At 41.4% G+C, this 17210-nt stretch overlaps 1 protein-coding gene across 4 annotated transcripts in view; it reads right to left on the reverse strand.

The window, feature by feature from the left end:
- The window catches only part of ZNF217 (zinc finger protein 217), a 37953-nt gene extending 25391 nt beyond the window's left edge, over window positions 1–12562 (reverse strand). For 2 of the 4 annotated variants that reach the window (XR_011531210.1, XM_070589588.1), the window contains exons 1-3: window positions 12445–12560; window positions 10970–11062; window positions 2178–2271 (exon numbers count right to left, since the gene is read on the reverse strand). The gene's annotated coding sequence lies outside the window, so the exon portion shown is untranslated. Of the gene's footprint in view, window positions 1–2177; window positions 2272–10969; window positions 11063–12444 lie in introns of all 4 variants that reach the window. The other 2 variants (XR_011531212.1, XM_070589590.1) reach the window with 1 other exon arrangement.
- Between the last annotated feature and the right edge of the window lie 4648 nt (window positions 12563–17210).

Here is a 17210-nt window from a genome sequence, read left to right on the forward strand (position 1 = left end):
AACGCTCCGCTCGTGAGCAATGCAATCCTTAATAAATAGGAAATGTAACTTGCAAGACAGCTTCTTAGCAAAGGGGAAGAGTTTGCCAAGTGTGATGTTTTGCTGTCATTTTGTATATAACTACTAACCCCACATATGGTCTGGTTAGTCTTTTTTAAAAGGAAGTGAACCAATTACTTACCCACACTTAATTAATTAGCAGTGCCAGAAGTAGACTCTTAGGCCAGAATTCTTTTTTTCTCACTCAGGCACACTGATATTGATCACTTCTAGGACTGGGTTTCCTTTTCTCAAGTTAAAATGAATGCCTTTGTTTAAAATATTTTTTAAAGCCTTATAAATAGTCACATCCTAAAACACAGTCCAAAAACATGCTCTTCATAAACAAGTAACTTCATTTAACTTATCAAAACAAATGGCTTGGAGTATGGCTACAAAACAAAGAAACTATGCACAAGCGGAACCAGGTTGAGTCTTAACACAAGTGTAGTCTCACTCTACATGTTAATGGATAACCTTTGAACTCTGAAACCTTGAATGCTGTAAACACAATAGCACCGATAGTTAAAAATCCTAGTGTCAAAATTGAGCAAAAAGAAAAGTCCAAACTTTTCAGTAGGAATAGGGAAACAATCAAATGTTTTGACAAATAATCGTTTCACTAAGAACAATGAGGCTCCTGGCTCTCAGACCTTGTTGCTACGGAATTATTTTCTGAGCAAAGACGGTTGTGCTTTTCTCTATGCCTTCACAAAGCTACCACTTTGTTAGCATAATAGCATCATATGGTTTGTTAGTCACTGTTTCTCTCCCCCCCCCAAAAAAACCCTTATTATGTTGTAGCTTTTCAAATTGAAAGATAACTGTATTAACTGATCTATCTGCTAAGAGTTTTATCTATGATCCCTGTGTCTGAGCAAAGAAATTACAAAGAACCTTATTCCTGGAGACGAGCCAACAAAACTGGGAAATCGTTGCAAAATTCTGCCAGTGACTGAGCGCTGGGTTGCAAACACATACTGCGTTTTTAAATGGACACAGAGTGATCTGAATTTGCTGTAAGGCTTCTCTGAGACACGTTCTCCCCTCTGAATGTAGAGGCTCATACTTAAGATTTATTTGGAAAGCATGTATAGTTAAAACAATTAAAAATGGAAACTTCAAAAGTAACAAGAGAACACTAGGAAGATTTGGTTTTGTAGTAAAAGCTAAGAACTCATTATTATTGTATGAAATGAAAATTGAAAATCGAACGTTGATCTACATATACTTAGCTCCACCCACGCGCAATCCTGTTTTGCCATCACCCCCTAGCTAGACTCTCTCTCAAGGAGTCAGGTGCTGCAGAGGCGCAGGCGACACAAAGAAAGAATGGAACCCGAAATGTCCCTTCAAATGTGAGCTCAGGCTCTACATATGTTACTCCGGGAAAGGGCGAAAAAGCCCCACTTCACCTCTTTTTAATGTGACAAACATCAGCTACACCTCATTTCCACAATTATCCAAACAGACCAGCCCTCCTTAAGATGCGTTTCCCAGTGAACGCTTATAAAAATCATACCATTATCTCTGATTTAATCCTAGTGAGATGAGACCTCTTCGTTTAGCTAACTTCTGACTTTCCAGATCCTGCCTGCCACAGCAGTGTCAGAGCTAATAACAAAACAAAAAAACCCTTCTCATTTGCTATCTTTAACATTTATTGGAATCATCTTTTGAGACTTAGCCTTAATTAGAAGAACAGAATGCAATACGATCTTCTTATTTCGCAAGTATTTATTTTACTGTGGAACTATTACAGAAAAACGATTTGGAAACCGTATGGAAGTCCCTGGAGCTGAACTAAAGCCAACATAGATACTCGCCTTAAAAGAAGTCAGTGTTCAGAGCAAGAAAACCTGAAAAACTGCAGTGAGGAGTTAGCAGGAAAAGAAAATTGAAAAGTTAGGCAAACCTGCCAGCTTTTGCAAACTACAAAGGACATTTGAGAAGCCACCGGGAGGGGCCCTTTTAACACGACTGAATGCACTAAATTAAGTAGGGAGCTCCAACAACTCCAGGAAACCCCACACTTCTCTTTTCTATTCAGTTTCTTGATCCCACTCAATTCATCTCACAATTTAAACCCGCTATAAAACATAGGCTAATCTAGGATAAAAATAAATAGCAGAAATTACCTTTCAGAAGTGGAGGCAGTCTCTGGAACCTGGAGACTCTCTCTGAGCTTGCCAGTCCACCTGGCTCGAAACAATACTGGAAGAGATGGGCTTGCTGGTTTTTACAAGCAAACCAAAAAGGGAGGGGCCAAGAATAAGGCTCAATTTAAATAGAGGTTTAGATACAATCCCGACTTGATTAAATCAATCAATCTTGATAATGTGCCAAGAACACCGTTTATTTTAACTGCGTTTGTCCCATTGGCAAGTTTTGATGGTGCCCTCCCCCCTCTTCAAGCACACTTACTTATGTCTTCCTCTAATATTCTAGATGGTTTTCCAAGGTTGAGTTCACTTAACATGTCAATGTAAATTTTCTTTAAAAATTACGTGTGTCACAGAACTTTCAGAGCGCCTCTTTAAAGCTTTTTGCACTCATCTGATACTCCAAATGGGGAGTTTGGGGATAAGGAAGGAGGGAAGAGGAAGGTAGCTAACAGTTATTGAAATCCCGTCCCCATCCTCATCTCAGTAGATGGAACCATCTTCCATCCACCCACTGAAGCCAAAACCTAGCCGTCAAATTATAATAATCTCATCTCCAGCCCCCTCACACACACACACACCCACCCCACCTTTAATCCATCAACAAACCCTATACAGTGTAATTTCTATTTTAATATATCTCAACTTTGCCCACTTCATCTCTAACACAAGCTCTTATTCTCTGCTGTAAATATATTGAGTGTGCCAGGTGTCTCCAAGATTCTTCCTTTCCAAGTTTGCCTTACATTCTCCACCCATAGCCCAAGAGATCTTTTACAGTGTAAATCAGATCATGTCACCGCCCAGCTTAATGGCTTCCTATCGCCTCAGGAAAAAAGAACAAACTCCTGAGCTCGCCTCACCAGCCCTGAAGATCTGGCCCGGCCTAACTCCCCAGCCTCAAGTCTTGGCAAGCCCTTAGGATTCTAAGCTTCAGCCATCAGGCCTTCTCTCTGACCCACAGCCTTCAGACCTGTGGTTGCCTTTGCCTGGTACTCCCTTCCCTTCCCACTCTTTGGGGAAATGAGCTTCTCTTCTTCCCAAAAGTGGTTAAACCTGTGCTCTCTGGTGGGGGGGGGCTCTGACAAGGTGCCGGAATGTCTTCTCTCTGATCCCTTGGGCTCAGATACTCCTTTTCTGCCTCTTGAAAACCGCATTAATCCTAGAATATTATTTAATCTCTCTGGGTTTCACTTTCCTCATCCACAAAATGGGGTGATGAAGAAGAAGAAGAAGAGGAGGAAGAGGAAGAAGAAAATCTTGAAAGTTCTCATCACAAGGAAGTAAAATTTGTAACTATGTAAGGTGATGGATGTTAACTAAACTTACTGTGGTAATCATTTCACAATATATACATATATCAAATCATTATGTTGTACACCTCAAAGTTATACAGTGTTATATGTAAATTATATCTCAATAAAACTGGAAAAAGAAGAAATATATATAATTATTTATGTAAATAGTAATGTATTTTTTTGGTGAGGAAGATTGGCCCTGAGCTAACATCTGTTGCCAATCTTCCTCTTTTTTGCTTGAGAAAGATTGTTGCTGAGCTAACATCTGTGTCAGTCTTCCTCTGTTTTGTATGTGGGACACCGCCAGAGAATGGCCTGATGAGTGGTGTGTAGGTCCGCGCCCGGGATCCAAACCTGAGAACCCCAGGCCACCAAAGCAGAGCACGCGAACTCAACCGCTACACCACTGGGCTGGCCCCAATATTTGTTTTTATATAAGACTCTTTGGAGAATTAAATGAGACACACCGTGCAAAGTTCGAAGCCCAGATTTTTGGGGGGCCTGGCACTGTTCCAGGCACGGGAGACAGAGCTTACAGTAAGGAACCCACAAAGTCCTTGTCCTTTTAGAATTTATCTTTTAGAGGGAAACAGACAACAGACAGGTATATTTGCAAATGAGAGTCACTGGAGAGGGGGAGATGCCTGCTGTTCTAGATTGGGCCCCCTGAGAGCAGCGGCCTCAGGAAGTCAGGTGGCAGGACTGGGCTAGAGTAGAGGAAGGCTCAGAGCACAAGAGAGCCTGGCTTAGGGAAAGAACTGCAAGGAGCCCAGTGCGTCTGGGGCCCAGCAAGTGAGGACAGGGAGCAGAGAAATAAGGCAGGCCCTCGTAAGGACAGTGGCAAGGACTGGTCTCCGACTCTAATTGAGGGAGCATTTCAGAGACGGTCAGTTCTCCGTCCTCACTGTATTGGCCACACTTGCAGCACTTGCTGGAGTCGGTCCCTTCCTCTTCTGTGAAACACTTCTTCCCTCAATTTGGGACACCTTGTCCTCCTGACTCCCACCCTGGCTGCTCCTTCTCAGTCCATGGGGCTGGTTCTTTCTCCTCTCCCTGACCTCCAGACTTTGAAGGGCCCCAGGGCCCCATGCTGGTGCCTTGTCTTCTTGCTCTTATTCAATCCCCAGGTGATGTGACCCAGCCCAACGGCTCAAAATACCACCTATATGTGGAGGACTCCTAAATTTATATATTTCCCACCCAGACTTCTCCCGCAAGTCCCAAAACATATTTCCAATGGCCTACTCCACCTCCATTTAGCTGTCCAGTAATGAACTGTATAGATTCCACTCTCAGACCCCCTCCTCCTGCAATCCTCCACCACTGAGGGATGCTTAATCTCGTGGAATTGATGAGACTCGGGAAGTGAATGCGGATGGAAAAGAAAGGGTGGGTAGTGAGGCGGGTTAGCCACTGACATTAGATCATGCACACCTCCCTGCCAGGTACCCCCAAAGCTTAAACCCATGCAGTTACATGCATTACCCATTATAGTAATTATTTGTTCCTGCCTGGCCTCCTCCTACTGGACTCTAAACTCCATAAAAATAGTTGACTCTGTGTCTTGTTCTCTGCTGCATCCCCAAACCTAGCATGATGTCTGCCTATAGCCGTCATCAGTAAATGTGTTCAAAACAAATGAATATGGAACTGAATAATGATACCCAGAACTCAGCTGCAGTGAGTTCCGGTGGGAAGGGAATTGACATTTGGGTCTTCAGGCCAGTCACTGGGGTCTTGGCTCAGTTTCCTCATCTGTAAATTGGGGATAACCTCGACTTGGCCTGCCTCATTGGACAGTGGGTTTGCCCCATGTCATACCGCAGGGGAAGCTCTGTGTTGTACAAGAGCAAAGAGTTGTTTTTATGATGACTCGTGAATACTGAGAATCCACTCCACACAGGCCTCCACTTGTGTGTAGGGCTCGTCTTTGAATATACCTGGCACTCCAGTCTCGGCTCCCCCGACGACATTACATTAGACCCGAAACCCGACGCCTTCCGCAGTTGGCTGGGAAGAGCATTCAGTCTGTGACCTCGCTTTTCTCCATTCCTTCTTCTCCCCCTTTCAGATGAGATAAATGGTGTAGGAAGTGGTTTGTATTGTTGGTTGGTTAGGAACTTTATTTTGTCTTTTGATCTGAATCAGAGGGTTAACTCCATCAAGAGTGGAGACTTGTCCAGGCTCACATGTGGAAGTGCCTCCTGCATTTCTCTGCCTGGGGATGGGTTGGGTGGACTAGAGCACTGATATTCCAAAAAGCGTCTATGCCAAATGCAGAGCCACCACGCCCAGAGGCTAGCAGGTAAGCGCGAACATTTACTGGGTTCTCAGTGTGTGCTTTCCACTTTGTAACTCCTTTAATGCTCCTAACAACCGTGTGAGGCAGCACCTATGTTTTTCTATGTTTTAGATGAAGAACCTGGGCACAGAGGGATTAACTCAAGGCCACTGCTCTGGGAGTCTAAACTCAGCCCCTGCCTCTAGGGGCTTTGTCCTTATCCACGGATACAGGGCCTCCCTCACGTCATGGTCCCCTGCCTGGGTCTCCAACCTCAGCTCCTATCTCCCCATCTCTCCCCTCACTGTCCTTCACCACAAGGGCCTCCTTTCCTGCAGGAAGTGGCCAAGCCCCACCCCTCCACCCCCTGGATATCCCTGGGACCTTGAACCATGCCTAGCTCATAGTAGATGCTCATTAAATACTAGATGAAAAATGACTAAATGATTCCTGTGTGCCGGACACTTCACATCCATTATCTCATTACATTCTCCTAGTAACACAATGAAACGGCTATTTTTGGTCTTGCTTTCAATGCAGAGAGGTTCAGTATGCATTCAACCAACAGAAGGCACACCTACTACGTGAGGTGCCTGGCATTTTTCCCACATGCCAGGGATACAACTGTAAAGAAAGTGAAGTCTGTGTTTACACAGCTACCATTCCAGCAGAAGCGCACACTCACACCTCAGTCACACTGATCCTTCCAAAAGTTAAATCTGAATAGGTCAGGGCCCTGCCTAAAACTCTAATGTCTCTTAGAATAACAACAAAATTCCTGGTAACATGGATGGCAGGATCTGGGGAAGCTTGAGAAGACTGGATTTTATTCTAAGAGCCCGGGGAAGCCAGGAAAGCAACTGGAAGTAAAACTGACAGAACTATGAACTTCAAATAAGTGGTTCTTTCTTGAGATTATCTCCTGAAAGATCTCAGCCTTGTGAAACAAGGAGGACGTGTCAAACTTTAAGAAGTTGTCGTCCTTTTTCTTCAAGCTGACGTTTTCCTCTCCTTGTATCCCCAAACGATCGTAGAATCAGAGCTGTTCCTGATAAGCATGCTGGCACTGGGCTAGCTATAATCTTATTAATCTTCACTCCTTTAGTTATTACGGTCTTTTCTTTAAAAAGAGGGAACTGAGGCTCGGGATGGATAAGCAGCCTGCCTGAGGTCCCACAGCTAAAAGTTTGTTTCCCTACCTTCCAGAGGACACGGAGGCCAATGGGCCATTTGAATGCAAGGTCAAACCCCAGCTCTGTCACTGACCTAAATTTCCTCACTTCTAAAAATCTCCACTGATGCACATTTCTCGACACTCTATTTCCTGAATGTTCACCAGTCAGCCATGTGTGGCTCTCGGGCAAGGTTGAAACATCCTCACGCAACATTCCGCCCCTCCCCCCATTCTGGAAAGGCAGTATTGCACTTGCTCGCCCCAGGGCTCGTCTCCTCCCGCCTGTCACTCCCTTGCGTTCTTGGTGTACCTGCTTTGTGCAGCTCCGTCTTCCCCGATAGACTGCAAACTTCCTTTGAAGGTAGGGAAGGAAAGTCATGCAAATTTATGTCCCAACAGCAATTAGCAGAGTGCTTTTTGCACAGAACTGGGAGGCAATGAATGTTTGTAAAATGAAAATGTCCTAGATGAGGGCTCAGCTTTCCATGCCTTCCTTTCCATTGCCCCTCGGAGCTGATCAGTTAGCGAATCTTACAGACCCTGTCATCCTGATCTCTTTCAAATGCGCCCTTTCCTTTCTCTTCCCATCATCCTCACTTCTTGTTTCCTTCGGATCCCTGGAATAATCTCTGAACCAGTCCTCATGTACCTGTGCCTCCTAGCCCAGAATACTTTTTCCTCAACGCCACAAATAAGCATCCTGCGACTGCCCTGTGCAAAAATCTCCAATTTTACCAAAATAAGTCATAGTTCCCTCTCTTGGATGGAAGACTACACCATGGCCCTAGCCAACCTTTCAGCCAGATTCAGTCCGTAAACACTGACGGACCACTTCCTTGTCCCGGGCACTTGGCTAGACAGTAATTAACGAGTGAGGTACAAAACAAACTGGATTCCTGCCCTCGTGGAGCTTAAGTTTTAATAGGAGAAATAGACATTAAACAAACTAAAACATAAATAAATAGATAAGCATATAATTACGGTACCTATCCTAGAGAAATAACCAGTGAGGTACACAAAGAAACATACACAAGGATGTTCACAGCAGCATTGTTTATAACAGTGAAAAGCTAGAAACAACCTACATGTCCATCAAAAAGAAAATGGCCACATAAACTATGGTATATCCAAATTTAATAGAGACAGCAGTTGGAAAGAATGAAGTAGTTACTGCCACATGAACTCACGTAGCTAGATCACCAAGACATTGTGAAGTAAAAAAAAAAAAAAAATCAAGCTGCAAAAAGGTATGCCATTTTTCTTTAAAATGGTATATTTTGATATATGATATATTTTTCTAAAGAAATGATATATTTTCTAAAGAAAATAATGTATATGTGTATAATATATAGGATGTATGTATGTGTATACATACACACAGATCATAAGAAATATATATGCTGATCATTTCACCATATATACAAATATTGAATCAGTATGTTGTGCACCCGAAACTAATATCCTTAGTGTTATGTGTCAATTATATCTTGATAAATAAATAAATAAATAAGAAATGTACATGCAAATACATGAATAAAAGTTGGGAAGATCCATACCAAATGTGGTTAATTCTCAACTGTGGGCAAGGAGCAGGATAGTTTGGTGGTAACTAAATATTCTGATCTTTTTTTTCTTGCTTGCTTGCTTTTTTTGGTGAGGAAGATTGTCCCCAAGATAACATCTTCCTCTATTTTGTATATGAGACACTGCCACAGCATGGCTTGATGAGCAGTGTGTAGGTCCACACCCAGGATCAGAACCTGTGAACCCTGGGCCACCAAAGCAGAGCATGTGAACTTAACCACTATACCACCCGGCCCCAACTCTAAATATTCTGATCTTTTTACATGTAAAGCATATTCATATTTTACCTGTATAATTAAACATTAGTTGCCTGTTAACATAGATTCCAAATTGTGTTAAATACCCTGGGGAATAAAAAATGGGGAAGAAGACTTAGGATTTCCATATACTGCTTTTGGATAAACCATTCTCTACTTACCCACCTCTTTGTTCTATTCATGCTGCCTGTCCCACCCTGACTTTGAATGTCCCCAAACCCGCGTGCCATGTATATGCAAAAATCAACCTACAGACATCCTACCCATGCCCCAAGGTCCACTCTAAACGCCACCACTCCCTCCTCATTCAGTCACTTTTTGCTCAATGCCTCCTTTATGATACTTCTGGATTATGCCTAGCCCTGGATATGTGTGTTTGTCTTCCCACCTGAATGGACTGCAGAGTCCTCAAAAGGAAGGCCAATTTCCTCCACGTCGTGGAATAGTGGCTGGCACATAGGCAGTATCCCAATATTTAGCTACTCTACTTAATTAAATAATCTCCCTGGATTCTTTCATTCACTCATTCATTTCCTCTCTCACTCAGCCAATATTTATGAAGCACCTACTATGTACTAGGCACTGTTGTAGGTGCTGGGGATGCAGTAGGAAAGCAAACCAATCAAAATGCCTATCCTCATGGAGTTAACATTTAATGTGATGGTGTATTAAATGATAAGTGCTATGGAGAAAAATAAGGGGGGAGGGCCAGGGGGTCAGGGAGGGGAGGGGATAAGTGGGGGCTATTCCATGACGTCTTCACAGGTGGAGACATCTGAGTAAAGATCTGAAGGAGGTGACAGTGGGAGCCATGTGGAGTTCTGGGGAAAGACCATTCCAGGTTAAGGGATGGCATGCAAAGACCTGCATCACTGTGCCCAGCAAAGAAGTCAGCATGGATTGTGACTGGTGTGGGATAATAAGACCAGTCAGAAAATGAGGATGGAGGAGACGCATACTGATTGCTTGGGCCTTTGGGGCATTTTAAAGACCGCATTTACTCTGAATGAACCTGACAGCCACTGAGGGATGATAACCTGGCTTGGGTATTAAGAGGCTTATTAAACCAAGATAAAACTAAGAGTAAGACAGCCTCCTTTGCTGAAATCACTCAGATATTTAAGTGTGTCCATATTTTCAGATTACTTTTACAACAACAACAACAGCGATAATAGTAATAGAAGAGATAAGAAGGGTAAGAAGAGGGAAAAATAAAACAATTTCTTGAGCCCCTGCCAAGTGCCAGAGTCTTAAGTGCACTCACCAAGACAGACCCGTTGAGTTCGTTCCCATTAACTCCACATCCGATTTATCTAATCATGGTGTTATTTAGTTCTCCTGGTAACCTATATATTTAAATTAATGTGGCAGATGAGGAAACTGTGGCCATCAGAGATGAACTCACTTTCTCACTTACTAACCTCTAACTTACTGGAGGTTCTACAAGAATAAAGTGGAATTCTAGCCTGATCTAATTCCAAAGTCCATGCTGACTCATGCCATTCTTTTCTGGACTAAGTGGTTGACCTTGGCCTTAGGAGAACAGGGAATGATAGCAATCATTGATTAAGTACTTACAGGCCAAGCACATTATCTGCACCATTTCTGGATACCCAGGCAGAGTCAGTACCCCCACTGCCCAGGTTAGAAAGCTGCATCTCTCGACGGTGATATGGGGCGTGGGTGAAGGGCTGAGCTCTTGAATCTGGCTTTCTGGGTTCCAACCGAGACTCTGGGCTACCCAGCGGTGTGGCCTTTGCCGCCTCTCTGGCGCTCCCTTTGCCTGTGTTCTCCTCATTTTACAGATGGAGGTCAGACTACTCACTGACAGGTGTATTTGGGAGGAATAAAGAAGTCCTCGCTTGTAAAATGCTTTGGGGAGAATCTGGCACATAGTAAGTGCTCAATTAAGACATGCCATTATTATAAAGACCATTGCCCATGGTCACAGAAGCTGGCCAGCACACAAAACCAGGTCTGTCCCTAACCAGTGCAGGGCCTGGCAGGGTACTTACTCATGGGTTGGAAAAGAGAAGCAAGTGTGTTTATAGCAGGCGAGGGAGACAGTCAGATTTGGACCTGGATTTGTCCACTCCAGAACCTGGGTAGCTCTCTATCATCAGCTAGACCACCTAGTGTAGACAAAGCAAGTGGTATTCTTGGAAGAAACATACCTGGATCTGGGTGATCCTCACAGAAGTTGAGAGACGGCCTGCCTTTCAGTGTTCCTCCGGCATCTTCTCCAAACGGGAGGTCAAGGGAGACCCCTAAAGGAGACAGAGTCAGAGGTGAGTGGCAGCAGGAAAGGACATGGAATTGATGAGCTCCAAGTCTCCTGCCTATAGGTGTGCCCTCTTAAGCCACACCCTCAAACAGGATACTGGGGTTTAGGGAAAATGCTGGAGAGGGGATTAAGGTCAGAGCCACACCCTAATGGGCGTAGAGTAACCAAAAATTCACAAGTCTAGACTAAAGATGGACAGCTGCCCTAAAGTTCAGTGGGGTAACTGATCCAAAGCCATGTTAGTTGGCTACTTCACTGCAGCTGATGAGCGGATGCCCAGCAGCTCCCAAGATAACATAGCAGATTTCGCAGAAACTGGAACCGAATAAAATGTCGCCCTCAGAGTCTGCCTGGATTCAAATCCTGCCTCCCCTGCTCAGCTGCTGGGAGGCCTCAGCCCGATGACTTAACCTCTGCCTCGCCTGTAAAATGGGAGTAACAATGTCACCCAGTGCGTCGGGCGCTTTTGAGGGTTAAATGAGCTAATGGCAGCGAAACCTTAAAACTGTGCCTGGCACGTGGCAATCACCCAATAAACATCAGCCAAAATGGCATTAGCCATTATTCTCTCTGGATGTCTCCCTGTTCTGAAGCAGCCTTTTGACTTAACTAATCCCTTTGGCTTCTTTGACAACTTTTTAAAAAACGTTGTTAGCACATTTTGTTGACATATTTTTAGGAATACCAAGCCTGCATGTCCTCCCCAAAATACTTTAAGAGATTATGTTTTGTTCCCACTTGTCTTGAGGAACGAGACTTCAGTATCTTTGAGTAGGATGGAAACAGTAAAAAGCAAATGGTAGTGGAACCATCTTTCCTGAAGTTCTTACAAAAAAAAAAAGAAAAGAATTAAAGATTCAGATGCTGGGCTTTTAAAAATCACCTTGCTAAGTATTTTCTTATCAAGTTTCTTTTGCTCTCTCTCTCCCATAAACACGACAGTAATGAGATAGTTTTTCTTTCCCCCTGCCTCCAAAAAAAAAAATCTGTCACACAAATTTCTCCAAACCAATACAACTGAATTTGCTACAAGGATTTGTAACTGATACGTTATATTCTTTAAACAAAATAAGAACGCTATGAACAGAAAGAAACCGTTTCTGAAGCAGTTTTATTTGTAGTCAACAAATAAGAACAACGTGTCCCCAAGGAAACAAAGTAGAATTTGGACTCGAAGCTAAAATGGCTCTGCCTTAATCCTCTGTTACCCAGTTCTATGGGGCTGCGTTTACAGGAAATGCCTGCCACCAGCAGTTTTCTGCTAGTTTTCAACCGTATTTTTGCATCATCAACTCAGCCATATAGAAATAAATAAAATACTCAGCTTTAAAAAAAAACCGTAAAGGAAAGGAAGAGAATGCTGACCTGTTCATTCCTACCCTCTTCAGGATGGGTAGAGAGGCAAGAAGGAAGCAGGCTCCCCGCCCCCTGCAGGACTGGCTTCCCGGCTGTGTGGAAACTCTCTCATTACCACATTTTCAACAAGTAGACCGGTTTCGTCGTTTAATCAAAGTTAGTTTGTGGTTGTTTGGCAGTCTGCGCATGCCGTGTTTTTACAGCTATAGAAAATGTGTATTTATTTATTTTGAAATGGCTGTGACTGTATGACAAACATAAGCCAGCCTTAGCCAATGATTTATAAGAGCTCTGAAAAGCACTGCCTTTAAACATTTTAATAGAGGCTCTCTCATCCTTTGTAAGTGGAAGTGTAAATTGGTACAGTCCTTTTGTAAACATCTCAGTGAGACAAGTCAAGGGCCTTACAAATGTTCATACATTTGGGTGCAGCAATAACACTCCTGGAATCAATCCTAAGAAAATAGCCCTAATCAGGGAAAAGGTGTTATGAACAAAGATATTCATGGCAACAAGATTTACTGTAAGAGAAAGAAAAATACACACACACTCTTTCTCTCCACATATATGTGGATCACACACATAGAAGAAGGGTTAATCATTCAAGTTATTCTCTACTCTTGCACACAGCCATTTCCAAATTAGAAAGTTTTGAAAAATATGCCAGTGAGAAATAGCTATAATAGCAAATGGAAAAATCATGATGCAAAGCTGTACTTTTAATAAACTATAAATCTTTATATTAATAAGCAAAAAGGGAGGATATAGGTATACATAAAGATATTAAAATTGATTTTAATACAGACTGGGTATTAGGTGATACCAAGAACTCACTATTCATTCATTAGCTGTGATAATGGCATCATGGCTTATTAGAAAAAATGAGTATATTTTTTAGAGATAGATACTGAAGCCTACAGGAGAAGAATGACATGATATGTTGGAATTTGGAATACTTTAGCAAATGTATAAAACAGGAAAATTGAAGCAAAGTGGTTATATATCTTGAAACAGCACAACTGGGTGTTGGGTATGGGGGGTTCATTTTCCTATTTTCTCTACTTTTGCATACATTTCAAAATTTTTATTAAAAATTTTTAAACGGTTGTTTAATAATGGGATATGCATGACCTCTTTCTACCTCCCATTTTTTCTCAAGGTATTTTCTATAATATCCCTGTATTACCTTTGAAATAAAACAAATGAACATGTATTTTACCAAAAGAAAGTAAACATAAGAGTTGAGAATCCCACAGAGATGTTTTCATTGCTGTGTGTTAGTAGAGAAGCCTCAGAATGCTGTGATAAGCCTGTGTACCTTAAAATGTGAGCTCATAAATGGTCCAAACCCTCTCTGTGGGACAGCACCGTGCCATCTGAGACTATGCTGTAAATATGATCAGCTGATAAGAAGGCCAGCTGCGACGAGCCATTTTAGAGATTAGAAACCATTTAAAAACACACACACACCTCCTCTTGCCTCTTAAATGTTAAGTGGCAAGATACTCCGGTTTTATTTCTCAAGTTTCATGCAATAATCATGTAAGCAGCAAGCAGCACAGAGTTCCACATACCGCCAAGCTGACTCAGAAGGAAGGGTTCCACATTCCTTAATTAGCAGCATCAGAAAAGCACCACTTCCTGCCGTGGAGTTTCCCATTTCATCCAGCTACTCAGTTGGCTCAGCACACCCCACAAGTTCATGTAGAGGATTTCCATCAAGTCTGGAAACAAAGATAGTGTTAGTTACGCTACAATTCTTTATTAATTTACTTTACTTTGTTTTTGTTTTATTTTATTTTGTTCTATTATACTCCATTCTATTGTATTCTAATTTTTGCAGATTGAAGATGTCTGTGATGACATTATGCATCTTCTTCTTTGTTTCCAGACCTCCTGGACACCCTGCATATATTGAGACCACAGTTGGGAGCAGAATAAACGCTTCACCAACTTGAAAGTATAGTTCTTTCGGTTATTAACAGTCAAACAGATTCAAAAGTCCTGGGCCAGAAGTTTCTTTTTTAGTACCAATTACTTAAATTAAGTTTCTGATTTGTATTAAAGTTCTCTGGAAAAACTCACACAGGATGCAAGAGCACGAGGAAGATTTCCAAACAAGATTACACGGTTTTCCAATGTGACATATTTGATCATCTTTGAAAAGGCAACATTAATGGAAATGTCAAAGTCTCAGGAAACATTCTCCTTGTAAATATTGGATTTAACTGTTGCAACAATTATTTACTTTGAACTTCAGAGGTTTTAAAGAAATGTAAAATAACCTTAAGGAGGTGATTGGCAGATTTGACAGATACTTTAAAAAAAACTATTTGGAAAACATTATTTTTGCTTTTCGAGGGATTCTAAATCGGTTCTGCGACGCATTATCCCCTTTTCCCCTTTTAGTCCTCATCCTTAAACTACATCTTTTCTTTTTCTCTTTGACCACCAGTTTGATAGATTTATATTTGGTTTTTAATTAAGTACCATAGCTGCAAGTACGAGGATAGATAAGAAAAGCCCATAGTCTTAAGCCCCAAGAAAAAGCAAATGTTTGCCTTAGTGGCAAACTAGCCTTCTCAAGGACCTGAGAGAAGCAAAAAAGGTCTACTTTGGAATTTTATTTCTTCTGAAGACATCTTCTGGCGTTTGAGAACGTCTGAGGCTGTTTTGTGGGACAGACCAACCCTTGATTGGATCTCTTAAGAATGAAAGCCTTTCCTTTGGACCACAGAGAGTGATGAATTACTTCTAACACTACATGATATTTATGATGAAAAATATACTTTAAATTTCATTTCCTTTAAATAACAATTATGTCAAGTTGAGTCCAGAGCCAAGGGCACTGGCTTAAATTAAACAGACCTTGGGCCTTTGGTGTTCTTGGGTCATGCAAGAGCCACAGATGGACTCTAGCCTGACTCAGTTTCCCTCCTTATGTCACAAGACACTCTGAGGGTGCATGTTAAGGGCCCCATGACTATGATATCATCTTTATGGAGATATAACGATGTCATAGATGTTTTTCTTGAAAATAATGTTTATAAAAAAGTACACTGTAAGATATAATACTGATCCCAAGAAGCTGTCTTCTCTCACCTTCAAAGAAATCAAGATAGAAATAAAATTGTTCTTATTAATATTTGTGGATATTATTCATATCTAAGTGAGAGTTTTGCTTGTGAAAAAGGATGATATCTGAATTCACTCTAAAGTTTTAGATTTCTGCCCTGTTTACTTTTCCAAGTTATTAAAGATTTTATGTCTCTCTTAGTTTTCAAGTATGCAGCAAAATATTGTAAATCCATCAGAAAAACACTGGAATTTTAACCTGTAGTAATTCAAAGCTGCTCCTTTGAATGCAGGGTACCACCATTCACAGTATAGTCTATTGTGTTCTGTTTACATAGAATGCAGTGTGAATGGTGCCCACCTGGAGTTGGTCAATGGACTGAAATAATCTTAGCAAACTCGTAATAGTTTGGGCACAACCACTGCTCCTTCATCATCCAGCTGGGCCTGCTGCTGGTGCCACGGTCTGTTAGATAGTGACCTACGAGACCTCCTGGCCTTGTTGATATTTCTTCACTTATCAGTGGATCATTAGTTGGAGTATTTCCTTAGTCATAGAGACTGGCAGTTTATTGAGATGTTCTCAGTAGGAACTACATTTGAAGATAACCAAATGCTGACTTAAACATGAATGTGAAAAAAATATACTCTTTCTTCTTGAGGATTTAAGATTGTTTTGGTATTTTGTGATTCTTAAACTTTTAGCTGTTTTTAAGAGTGGTGATCTGATTTTTTAAAAAAATCTTTCCTATAACATTTGAATGTTTAATTCTTTTGAAAACATTTACGTTTTTCTGACCAGCCAACAACACTTAATATCTTCAGTAGTTTCTAAGATTAAGAAAATAGGAGACAGCTAGAGAGATTTGGCAAACAAGTATGTAATAATCTGGCAAGGAGATTCTTGGGCAAGAGTATATGGGTTTGAGTTTATTGCAACACTTGAAAGCAATTAAAATGAGTTTTTTTCCCCCTCAAACTTATTTTTGTCCTTTGTATTTAAGCACATACAGGCATACAACTGAAAAATAACATTACAAGAATAAATGCATCCTTAAGCTGATCACGTCAAGAAGCTACTGCCAGGGGGTCTTTAGGGACTATTAGGAATGTCTGTAATCCACTCCCAGGCTTATTGTAGGTGTCAAGACCAACCCTTTAAGAAAAACTAATCAGATCCTCACTATTCAAATTTAATTTATATTGTTGACTTGATATAGAATATCCTACATAGCGTTAAAAATACCATCTTCCAAACTGTGGGGACAGACACTGAAATGATATCTATGCGGTTAAACTATGGTAAATGTGTGTTGAACAAATGTAAATAGAATGTAGTAGCAGCTACTGTTGATGAAGCTGAATCATTCGGGATAATTCTGCAGTCAGCTAGAAGAATGCTGTTCTTAGTTCTATGTACCTGCCATATTTTAAACACAACAGTGGTCAAATTTTATAATATCACTTCAAAAAGGTTAGAGGATACACTCTACGATGCAATGTACAATCCTTAAAAAATACTTTTTGATTTTTATGGTTAGAAAACCTTTTCTCATTATAGGAAGTTTGAAAACTGCAGAAAACACCCATAAACCCAAGCTATAACACCCAGAAACAACCACAGTTCCTATGTTGGTCTGTTTCCTTGTAGCTTTTTAAAAATAGCCTAGTACGTGGTAGTATTCTCCTTTTTTTCATCT

This window comes from Equus przewalskii, chromosome 21 (genome assembly GCF_037783145.1).
Source record: "Equus przewalskii isolate Varuska chromosome 21, EquPr2, whole genome shotgun sequence".
In the NCBI taxonomy this organism is placed as follows: Eukaryota; Metazoa; Chordata; class Mammalia; order Perissodactyla; family Equidae; genus Equus; species Equus przewalskii.